At 36.8% G+C, this 7,500-nt stretch overlaps 20 pseudogenes; all 20 read left to right on the plus strand.

The window, feature by feature from the left end:
- LOC148462331 (5S ribosomal RNA) overlaps positions 1 to 114 on the plus strand; it is a 119-nt pseudogene extending 5 nt beyond the window's left edge.
- A 585-nt stretch (positions 115 to 699) lies between these two features.
- On the plus strand, positions 700 to 818 carry LOC148462332 (5S ribosomal RNA; annotated as a pseudogene).
- A 116-nt stretch (positions 819 to 934) lies between these two features.
- Positions 935 to 1,053, plus strand: LOC148462333 (5S ribosomal RNA; annotated as a pseudogene).
- A 586-nt stretch (positions 1,054 to 1,639) lies between these two features.
- LOC148462334 (5S ribosomal RNA) lies at positions 1,640 to 1,758 on the plus strand (annotated as a pseudogene).
- Positions 1,759 to 1,874: 116 nt separating this feature from the next.
- On the plus strand, positions 1,875 to 1,992 carry LOC148462335 (5S ribosomal RNA; annotated as a pseudogene).
- A 116-nt stretch (positions 1,993 to 2,108) lies between these two features.
- Positions 2,109 to 2,227, plus strand: LOC148462336 (5S ribosomal RNA; annotated as a pseudogene).
- Positions 2,228 to 2,578: 351 nt separating this feature from the next.
- LOC148462337 (5S ribosomal RNA) lies at positions 2,579 to 2,697 on the plus strand (annotated as a pseudogene).
- Positions 2,698 to 3,047: 350 nt separating this feature from the next.
- LOC148462338 (5S ribosomal RNA) lies at positions 3,048 to 3,166 on the plus strand (annotated as a pseudogene).
- Positions 3,167 to 3,516: 350 nt separating this feature from the next.
- On the plus strand, positions 3,517 to 3,635 carry LOC148462339 (5S ribosomal RNA; annotated as a pseudogene).
- A 117-nt stretch (positions 3,636 to 3,752) lies between these two features.
- Positions 3,753 to 3,871, plus strand: LOC148462340 (5S ribosomal RNA; annotated as a pseudogene).
- Positions 3,872 to 3,985: 114 nt separating this feature from the next.
- On the plus strand, positions 3,986 to 4,104 carry LOC148462341 (5S ribosomal RNA; annotated as a pseudogene).
- Positions 4,105 to 4,454: 350 nt separating this feature from the next.
- LOC148462342 (5S ribosomal RNA) lies at positions 4,455 to 4,573 on the plus strand (annotated as a pseudogene).
- Positions 4,574 to 4,923: 350 nt separating this feature from the next.
- Positions 4,924 to 5,042, plus strand: LOC148462343 (5S ribosomal RNA; annotated as a pseudogene).
- A 115-nt stretch (positions 5,043 to 5,157) lies between these two features.
- LOC148462344 (5S ribosomal RNA) lies at positions 5,158 to 5,276 on the plus strand (annotated as a pseudogene).
- A 350-nt stretch (positions 5,277 to 5,626) lies between these two features.
- Positions 5,627 to 5,745, plus strand: LOC148462345 (5S ribosomal RNA; annotated as a pseudogene).
- A 115-nt stretch (positions 5,746 to 5,860) lies between these two features.
- LOC148462346 (5S ribosomal RNA) lies at positions 5,861 to 5,979 on the plus strand (annotated as a pseudogene).
- Positions 5,980 to 6,095: 116 nt separating this feature from the next.
- On the plus strand, positions 6,096 to 6,214 carry LOC148462347 (5S ribosomal RNA; annotated as a pseudogene).
- Positions 6,215 to 6,331: 117 nt separating this feature from the next.
- LOC148462348 (5S ribosomal RNA) lies at positions 6,332 to 6,450 on the plus strand (annotated as a pseudogene).
- A 114-nt stretch (positions 6,451 to 6,564) lies between these two features.
- On the plus strand, positions 6,565 to 6,683 carry LOC148462349 (5S ribosomal RNA; annotated as a pseudogene).
- Positions 6,684 to 6,799: 116 nt separating this feature from the next.
- LOC148462350 (5S ribosomal RNA) lies at positions 6,800 to 6,918 on the plus strand (annotated as a pseudogene).
- Positions 6,919 to 7,500: the final 582 nt, after the last annotated feature.

Consider the following 7,500-nt stretch of genomic DNA (forward strand, 5'->3'; position numbering starts at 1 on the left):
CAGCAAAACCACACTGGACATGTCTAATCTCGTCTGGTCTTGGAAGCTATGCATTATTGGGCCTGGTTAGTACTTGGATGGGAGTCCAAATGGGAATACCAGGTGCTGTAGGTAACTTTTTACAGCCATAACATTCTTTTCTATTACATTTTACATTTAATTATTAAACTTATCAATGAATTTACTTGAGTTAAGTAGTATAAGAGGTCTAAAGTTAATATTTTTGTGGGCCTAGAGCCAAACCACACTGGACATGCCTAATCTCGTCTGATCTAGGAAGCTATTCCATGTTGGGCCTGGTTAGTACTTGGATGGGAGACCCCCTGGGAATACCAGGTGCTGTACATCATTTTATACTGCCATAACCTTCTTTTCTATTACATTTTACATTTAATTTTTTCAACTTATCAATGAATTTACTTGAGTTAAGAAGAAAAAGAGGTCTAAATTTAATGTTTTTGGGTACCTACAGCCAAACCACTTTGGGCATGTCCAATCTTGTTTGATCTTGGAAGCTATGCAGTGTTGTGACTGGTTAGTAGTTGGAAGGGAGACCGCCTGGGAATACCAGGTGCTGTAGGTAATTTTATACTGCCATAACATTCTTTTCTATATTATTTTACATTTATTTTTTTCAACTTATCAATGATTTTACTTGAGTTAAGAAGAAATAGAGGTCTAAAGTTAATATTTTTGTGCACCTACAGTCAAACCACACTGGAAGTGCCATATACTGTCTGATCTTGGAAGCTATGCAGTGTTGGGCCTGGTTAGTACTTGGATGGGAAACCACCTGGGAATACCAGCTGCTGTAGGTAATTTTATACTGCCATAACATTCTTTTCTATTACATTTTACATTAATTTTTTTCAAATTAACAATGAATTTACTTGAGTTAAGAAGTAAAAGAGGTCTAAAGTTAATGTTTTTGAGCAACTACAGCCAAACCACACTGGACATGCCCAATCTCGTCTGATCTTGGAAGCTATGCAGTGTTAGGTCTGGCTAGTACTTGGATGGGAGACCACCTGGGAATACCACGTGCTGTAGGTATTTTTATACTGTCATAACATTCTTTTCTATTACATTTTACATTTAATTTTTTCAACTTATCAATGAATATACTTGAGTTAAGAAGTAATAGAGGTCTAAAGTTAATGTTTTTGAGCATCCACAGCCAAATTACATTGGACATGCTCTATCTCATCTGCTCTTGGAAGCTATGCAGTGTTGGTCCTGGTTAGTACTTGGATCGGAGACCACCTGGGAAAACCAGGTGCTGTAGGTAATTTTATACAGCCATAACATTCTTTTCTATTACATTTTACAGTTAATTTTTTCAACTTATCAATGAATCTACTTGAGTTAAGAAGTAATAGAGGTCTAAAATTCATGTATTTGAGCACCTAAAGCCAAACCACACTGGACAAGCCCAATGTCGTCTGATCTTGGAAGCTATGCAGTGTTGGTCCTGGTTAGTATTTGCATGGGAGGCCACCTGGGATTTCCAGTTGCTGTAGGTAATTTTATACTGCCATAACATTCTTTTCTATTACATTTTACATTTAATTTTTTCAACTTATCAATGAATTTACTCTAGTTAAGAAGTAATAGAGGTCTAAAGTTAATATTTTTGAGCACCTACAGCCAAACCACACAGGACACGCCCAATCTCTTCTGATCTTGGAAGCTTTGCAGTGGTGGGCCTGGTTAGTACTTGGATGGGAGACCACCTGTGAATACCAGGTGCTGTAGGTAATTTTATACTGACATAACATTCTTTTCTATAACATTTTACATTTCATTTTTTCAACTTATCAATTAATTTACTTGAGTTAAGAAGTAATAGAGGTCTAAAGTTAATGTTTTTGAGCACCTACAGCCAAACCACACTGGACATGCCCAATCTCGTCTGATCTTGGAAGCTATGCAGTGTTGGGCCTGGTTAGTACTGGATGGGAGACCACCTGGGATTACCAGGTGCTTTACCTAATTTTATACTGCCATAACATTCTTTTCTATTACATATTACATTTAATTTTATCAACTTATCAATGAAATTACTTGAGTTAAGAAGTAATAGAGGTCTAAAGTTAATGGTTTTGAGCACATACAGCCAAACCACACTGAACGTGCCCAATCTTGTTTGATCTTGGAAGCTATGCAGTGTTGGGCCTGGTTAGTACTTGGATGGGAGACCACCTGGGAATACCAGGAACTGTGGGTAATTTTATGCTGCCATAACATTCTATTCTATTACATTTTACATTTAATTTTTTCAACTTATCAATGAATTTACTTGAGCTAAGAAGTAATAGAGGTCTAAAGTTAATGTTTTTGAGCACCTACAGGAAAACCACACTGGTACATGTCTAATCTCGTCTGGTCTTGGAAGCTATGCATTATTGGGCCTGGTTAGTATTTGGATGGGAGTCCACCTGGGAATACCAGGTGCTGTAGGTAATTTTATACTGCCTAACATTCTTTTCTATTATATTTTACATTTAATTTTTTCAACTTATCAATGAATTTACTTGATATAAGAAGTAAAAGAGGTCTAAAGTTAACATTTTTGAGCATCTACAGCCAAACCACACTGGACATCACCAATTTTGTCTGATCTTGAAAGCTATGCAGCGTTGGGCCTGGTTAGTACTTGGATGGGAGACCACCTGGGAATACCAGGTGCTGTAGGTAACTTTTTACAGCCATAACATTCTTTTCTATTACATTTTACATTTAATTTTTAAACTTATCAATGAATTTACTTGAGTTAAGTAGTATAAGAGGTCTAAAGTTAATATTTTTGAGGGCTTAGAGCCAAACGACACTGGACATGCCCAATCTCGTCTGATCTAGGAAGCTATTCCGTGTTGGGCCTGGTTAGTACATGGATGGGAGACCCCCTGGGAATACCAGGTGCTGTACATCATTTTATACTGCCATAACCTTCTTTTCTATTACATTTTACATTTAATTTTTTCAACTTATCAATGAATTTACTTGAGTTAAGAAGAAAAAGAGGTCTAAATTTAATGTTTTTGGGTACCTACAGCCAAACCACACTGGACATGCCCAATCTCGTCTGATCTTGGAAGCTATGCAGTGTTGGGCCTGGTTAGTACTTGGATGGGAGACCACCTGGGAATACCAGGTCGTGTAGGTAATTTTATACTGCCATAACATTCTTTTCTATTACATTTTACATTTAATTTTTAAACTTATCAATGAATTTACTTGAGTTAAGAAGTAGGAAAGGTCTAAAGTTAAAATTTTTGAACACCTACAGCCAAACCGCATTGGACATGTTCGATCTTGTTTGATCTTGGAAGCTATGCAGTGTTGTGACTGGTTAGTAGTTGGATGGGAGACCGCCTGGGAATACCAGGTGCTGTAGGTAAATTTATACCGCCATAACATTCTTTTCTATTACATTTTACATTTAATTTTTTCAACTAATCAATGAATTTACTTGAGTTAAGAAGTAATAGAGGTCTATAGATAATGTTTTTGAGCACCTACAGCCAAACGACACTGGACAAGCCCAATGTCATCTGACCTTGAAAGCTATGCAGTGTTGGGCCTGGTCAGTACTTGGATGGAAGACCACCTGGGAATACCAGGTGCTGTAGGTAATTTTATACAGCCATAACATTCTTTTCTATTCCATTTTACATTTAATTTTTTCAACTTATCAATAAATTTACTTGAGTTAAGAAGTAAAAGTGAACTAAAGTTAACGTTTTTTGAGCACCTACAGGCAAACCACACTGGACATGCCCAATCTCATCGGATCTTGGAAGCTATGCAGTGTTGGGTCTGGTTAGAACTTAGATGGGAGTCCACCTCGGAATACCAGGTGCTGTAGGTAATTTTATACGGCCATAACATTCTTTTCTATACATTTTATATTAATGTTATCAATATATCAATGAAATTACTTGAGTTAAGAAGTAATAGTGGTCTAAAGTTAATGGTTTTGAGCACCTACATCCAAACCACACTGGACGTGCCCAATCTTGTCTGATCTTGGAAGCTATGCAGTGTTGGGCCTGGTTAGTACTTGGATGGGAGACCACCTGGGAATACCAGGAACTGTAGGTAATTTTATGCTGCCATAACATTCTTTTCTATTACATTTTACTTTTAACTTTTTCAACTTATCAATGAATTTACTTGAGTTAAGAAGTAATAGAGGTCTAAAGTTAATGTTTTTGAGCACCTACAGGAAAACCACCATGGACATGTCTAATCTCGTCTGGTCTTGGAAGCTATGCATTATTGGGACTGGTTAGTACTTGGATGGGAGAACACCTGGGAATACCAGGTGCTGTAGGTAATTTTATACTGCCTAACATTCTTTTCTATTATATTTTACATTTAATTTTTTCAACTTATCAATGAATTTACTTGAGTTAAGAAGTAAAAGAGGTCTAAAGTTAATGTTTTTGAGCATCTACAGCCAAACCACACTGGACGTGCCCAATCTTGTCTGATCTTGGAAGCTATGCGGAGTTGGGCCTGGTTAGTACTTGGATGGGAGACCAAATGGGAATACCAGGTGCTGTAGGTAACTTTTTACAGCCATAACATTCTTTTCTATTACATTTTACATTTAATTTTTAAACTTATTAATGAATTTACTTGAGTTAAGTAGTATAAGAGGTCTAAAGTTAATATTTTTGAGGGCTTAGAGCCAAACGACACTGGACATGCCCAATCTCGTCTGATCTAGGAAGCTATTCCGTGTTGGCCCTGGTTAGTACTTGGATGGGAGACCCCCTGGGAATACCAGGTGCTGTACATCATTTTATACTGCCATAACCTTCTTTTCTATTACATTTTACATTTAATTTTTTCAACTTATCAATGAATTTACTTGAGTTAAGAAGAAAAAGAGGGCTAAATTTAATTTTTTTGGGTACCTACAGCCAAACCACACTGGACATGCCCAATCTCGTCTGATCTTGGAAGCTATGCAGTGTTGGGCTTGGTTAGTACTTGGATGGGAGACCACCGGGGAATACCAGGTAGTGTAGGTAATTTTATACTGCCATAACATTCTTTTCTATTACATTTTACATTTAATTTTTAAACTTATCATTGAATTTACTTGAGTTAAGAAGTAGGAAAGGTCTAAAGTTAAAATTTTTGAACTCCTACAGCCAAACCACGTTGGACATGTCCAATCTTGTTTGATCTTGGAAGCTATGCAGTGTTGGGCCTGGTTAGTACTTGGATGGGAGACCACCTGGGAATACCAGGTGCTGTAGGTAACTTTTTACAGCCATAACATTCTTTTCTATTACATTTTACATTTAATTTTTAAACTTATCAATGAATTTACTTGAGTTAAGTAGTAAAAGAGGTCTAAAGTTAATATTTTTGAGGGCTTAGAGCCAAACGACACTGGACATGCCCAATCTCGTCTGATCTAGGAAGCTATTCCGTGTTGGGCCTGGTTAGTACATGGATGGGAGACCCCCTGGGAATACCAGGTGCTGTACATCATTTTATACTGCCATAACCTTCTTTTCTATTACATTTTACATTTAATTTTTTCAACTTATCAATGAATTTACTTGAGTTAAGAAGAAAAAGAGGTCTAATTTTAATGTTTTTGGGTACCTACAGCCAAACCACACTGGACATGCCCAATCACGTCTGATCTTGGAAGCTATGCAGTGTTGGGCTTGGTTAGTACTTGGATGGGAGACCACCTGGGAATACCAGGTAGTGTAGGTAATTTTATACTGCCATAACATTCTTTTCTATTACATTTTACATTTAATTTTTAAACTTATCAATGAATTTACTTGAGTTAAGAAGTAGGAAAGGTCTAAAGTTAAAATTTTTGAACACCTACAGCCAAACCACATTGGACATGTCCGATCTTGTTTGATCTTGGAAGCTATGCAGTGTTGTGACTGGTTAGTAGTTGGATGGGAGACCGCCTGGGAATACCAGGTGCTGTAGGTAATTTTATACCGCCATAACATTCTTTTCTATTACATTTTACATTTAATTTTTTCAACTAATCAATGAATTTACTTGAGTTAAGAAGTAATAGAGGTCTATAGATAATGTTTTTGAGCACCTATAGCCAAACCACACTGGACAAGCCCAATGTCATCTGACCTTGAAAGCTATGCAGTGTTGGGCCTGGTCAGTACTTGGATGGAAGACCACCTGGGAATACCAGGTGCTGTAGGTAATTTTATACAGCCATAACATTCTTTTCTATTCCATTTTACATTTAATTTTTTCAACTTATCAATAAATTTACTTGAGTTAAGAAGTAAAAGTGAACTAAAGTTAAAGTTTTTTGAGCACCTACAGGCAAACCACACTGGACATGCCCAATCTCATCGGATCTTGGAAGCTATGCAGTGTTGGGTCTGGTTAGAACTTAGATGGGAGTCCACCTCGGAATACCAGGTGCTGTAGGTAATTTTATACGGCCATAACATTCTTTTCTATACATTTTATATTAATGTTATCAATATATCAATGAAATTACTTGAGTTAAGAAGTAATAGAGGTCTAAAGTTAATGGTTTTGAGCACCTACATCCAAACCACACTGGACGTGCCCAATCTTGTTTGATCTTGGAAGCTATGCAGTGTTGGGCCTGGTTAGTACTTGGATGGGAGACCACCTGGGAATACCAGGAACTGTAGGTCATTTTTTGCTGCCATAACATTCTTTTCTATTATATTTTACATTTAATTTTTTCAACTTATCAGTGAATTTACTTGAGTTAAGAAGTAAAAGAGGTCTAAAGTTAATGTTTTTGAGCATCTACAGCCAAACCACACTGGACATGCCCAATCTCGTCTGATCTTGGAAGCTATGCAGAGTTGGGCCTGGTTAGTATTTGGATGGGAGTCCAAATGGGAATACCAGGTGCTGTAGGTAACTTTTTACAGCCATAACATTCTTTTCTATTACATTTTACATTTAATTATTAAACTTATCAATGAATTTACTTGAGTTAAGTAGTATAAGAGGTCTAAAGTTAATATTTTTGAGGGCCTAGAGCCAAACCACACTGGACATGCCCAATCTCGTCTGATCTAGGAAGCTATTGCAAGTTGGGCCTGGTTAGTACTTGGATGGGAGACCCCCTGGGAATACCAGGTGCTGTACATCATTTTATACTGCCATAACCTTCTTTTCTATTACATTTTACATTTAATTTTTTCAACTTATCAATGAATATACTTGAGTTAAGAAGTAATAGAGGTCTAAACTTAATGTTTTTGAGCATCCACAGCCAAATTACATTGGACATGCTCTATCTCATCTGCTCTTGGAAGCTATGCAGTGTTGGTCCTGGTTAGTACTTGGATCGGAGACCACATGGGAAAACCAGGTGCTGTAGGTAATTTTATACAGCCATAACATTCTTTTCTATTACATTTTACAGTAAATTTTTTCAACTTATCAATGAATCTACTTGAGTTAAGAAGTAATAGAGGTCTAAAATTCATGTATTTG

This window comes from Taudactylus pleione, unplaced genomic scaffold (genome assembly GCF_031769625.1).
Source record: "Taudactylus pleione unplaced genomic scaffold, aTauple2 ptg000967l, whole genome shotgun sequence".
NCBI lineage: Eukaryota > Metazoa > Chordata > Amphibia > Anura > Myobatrachidae > Taudactylus > Taudactylus pleione.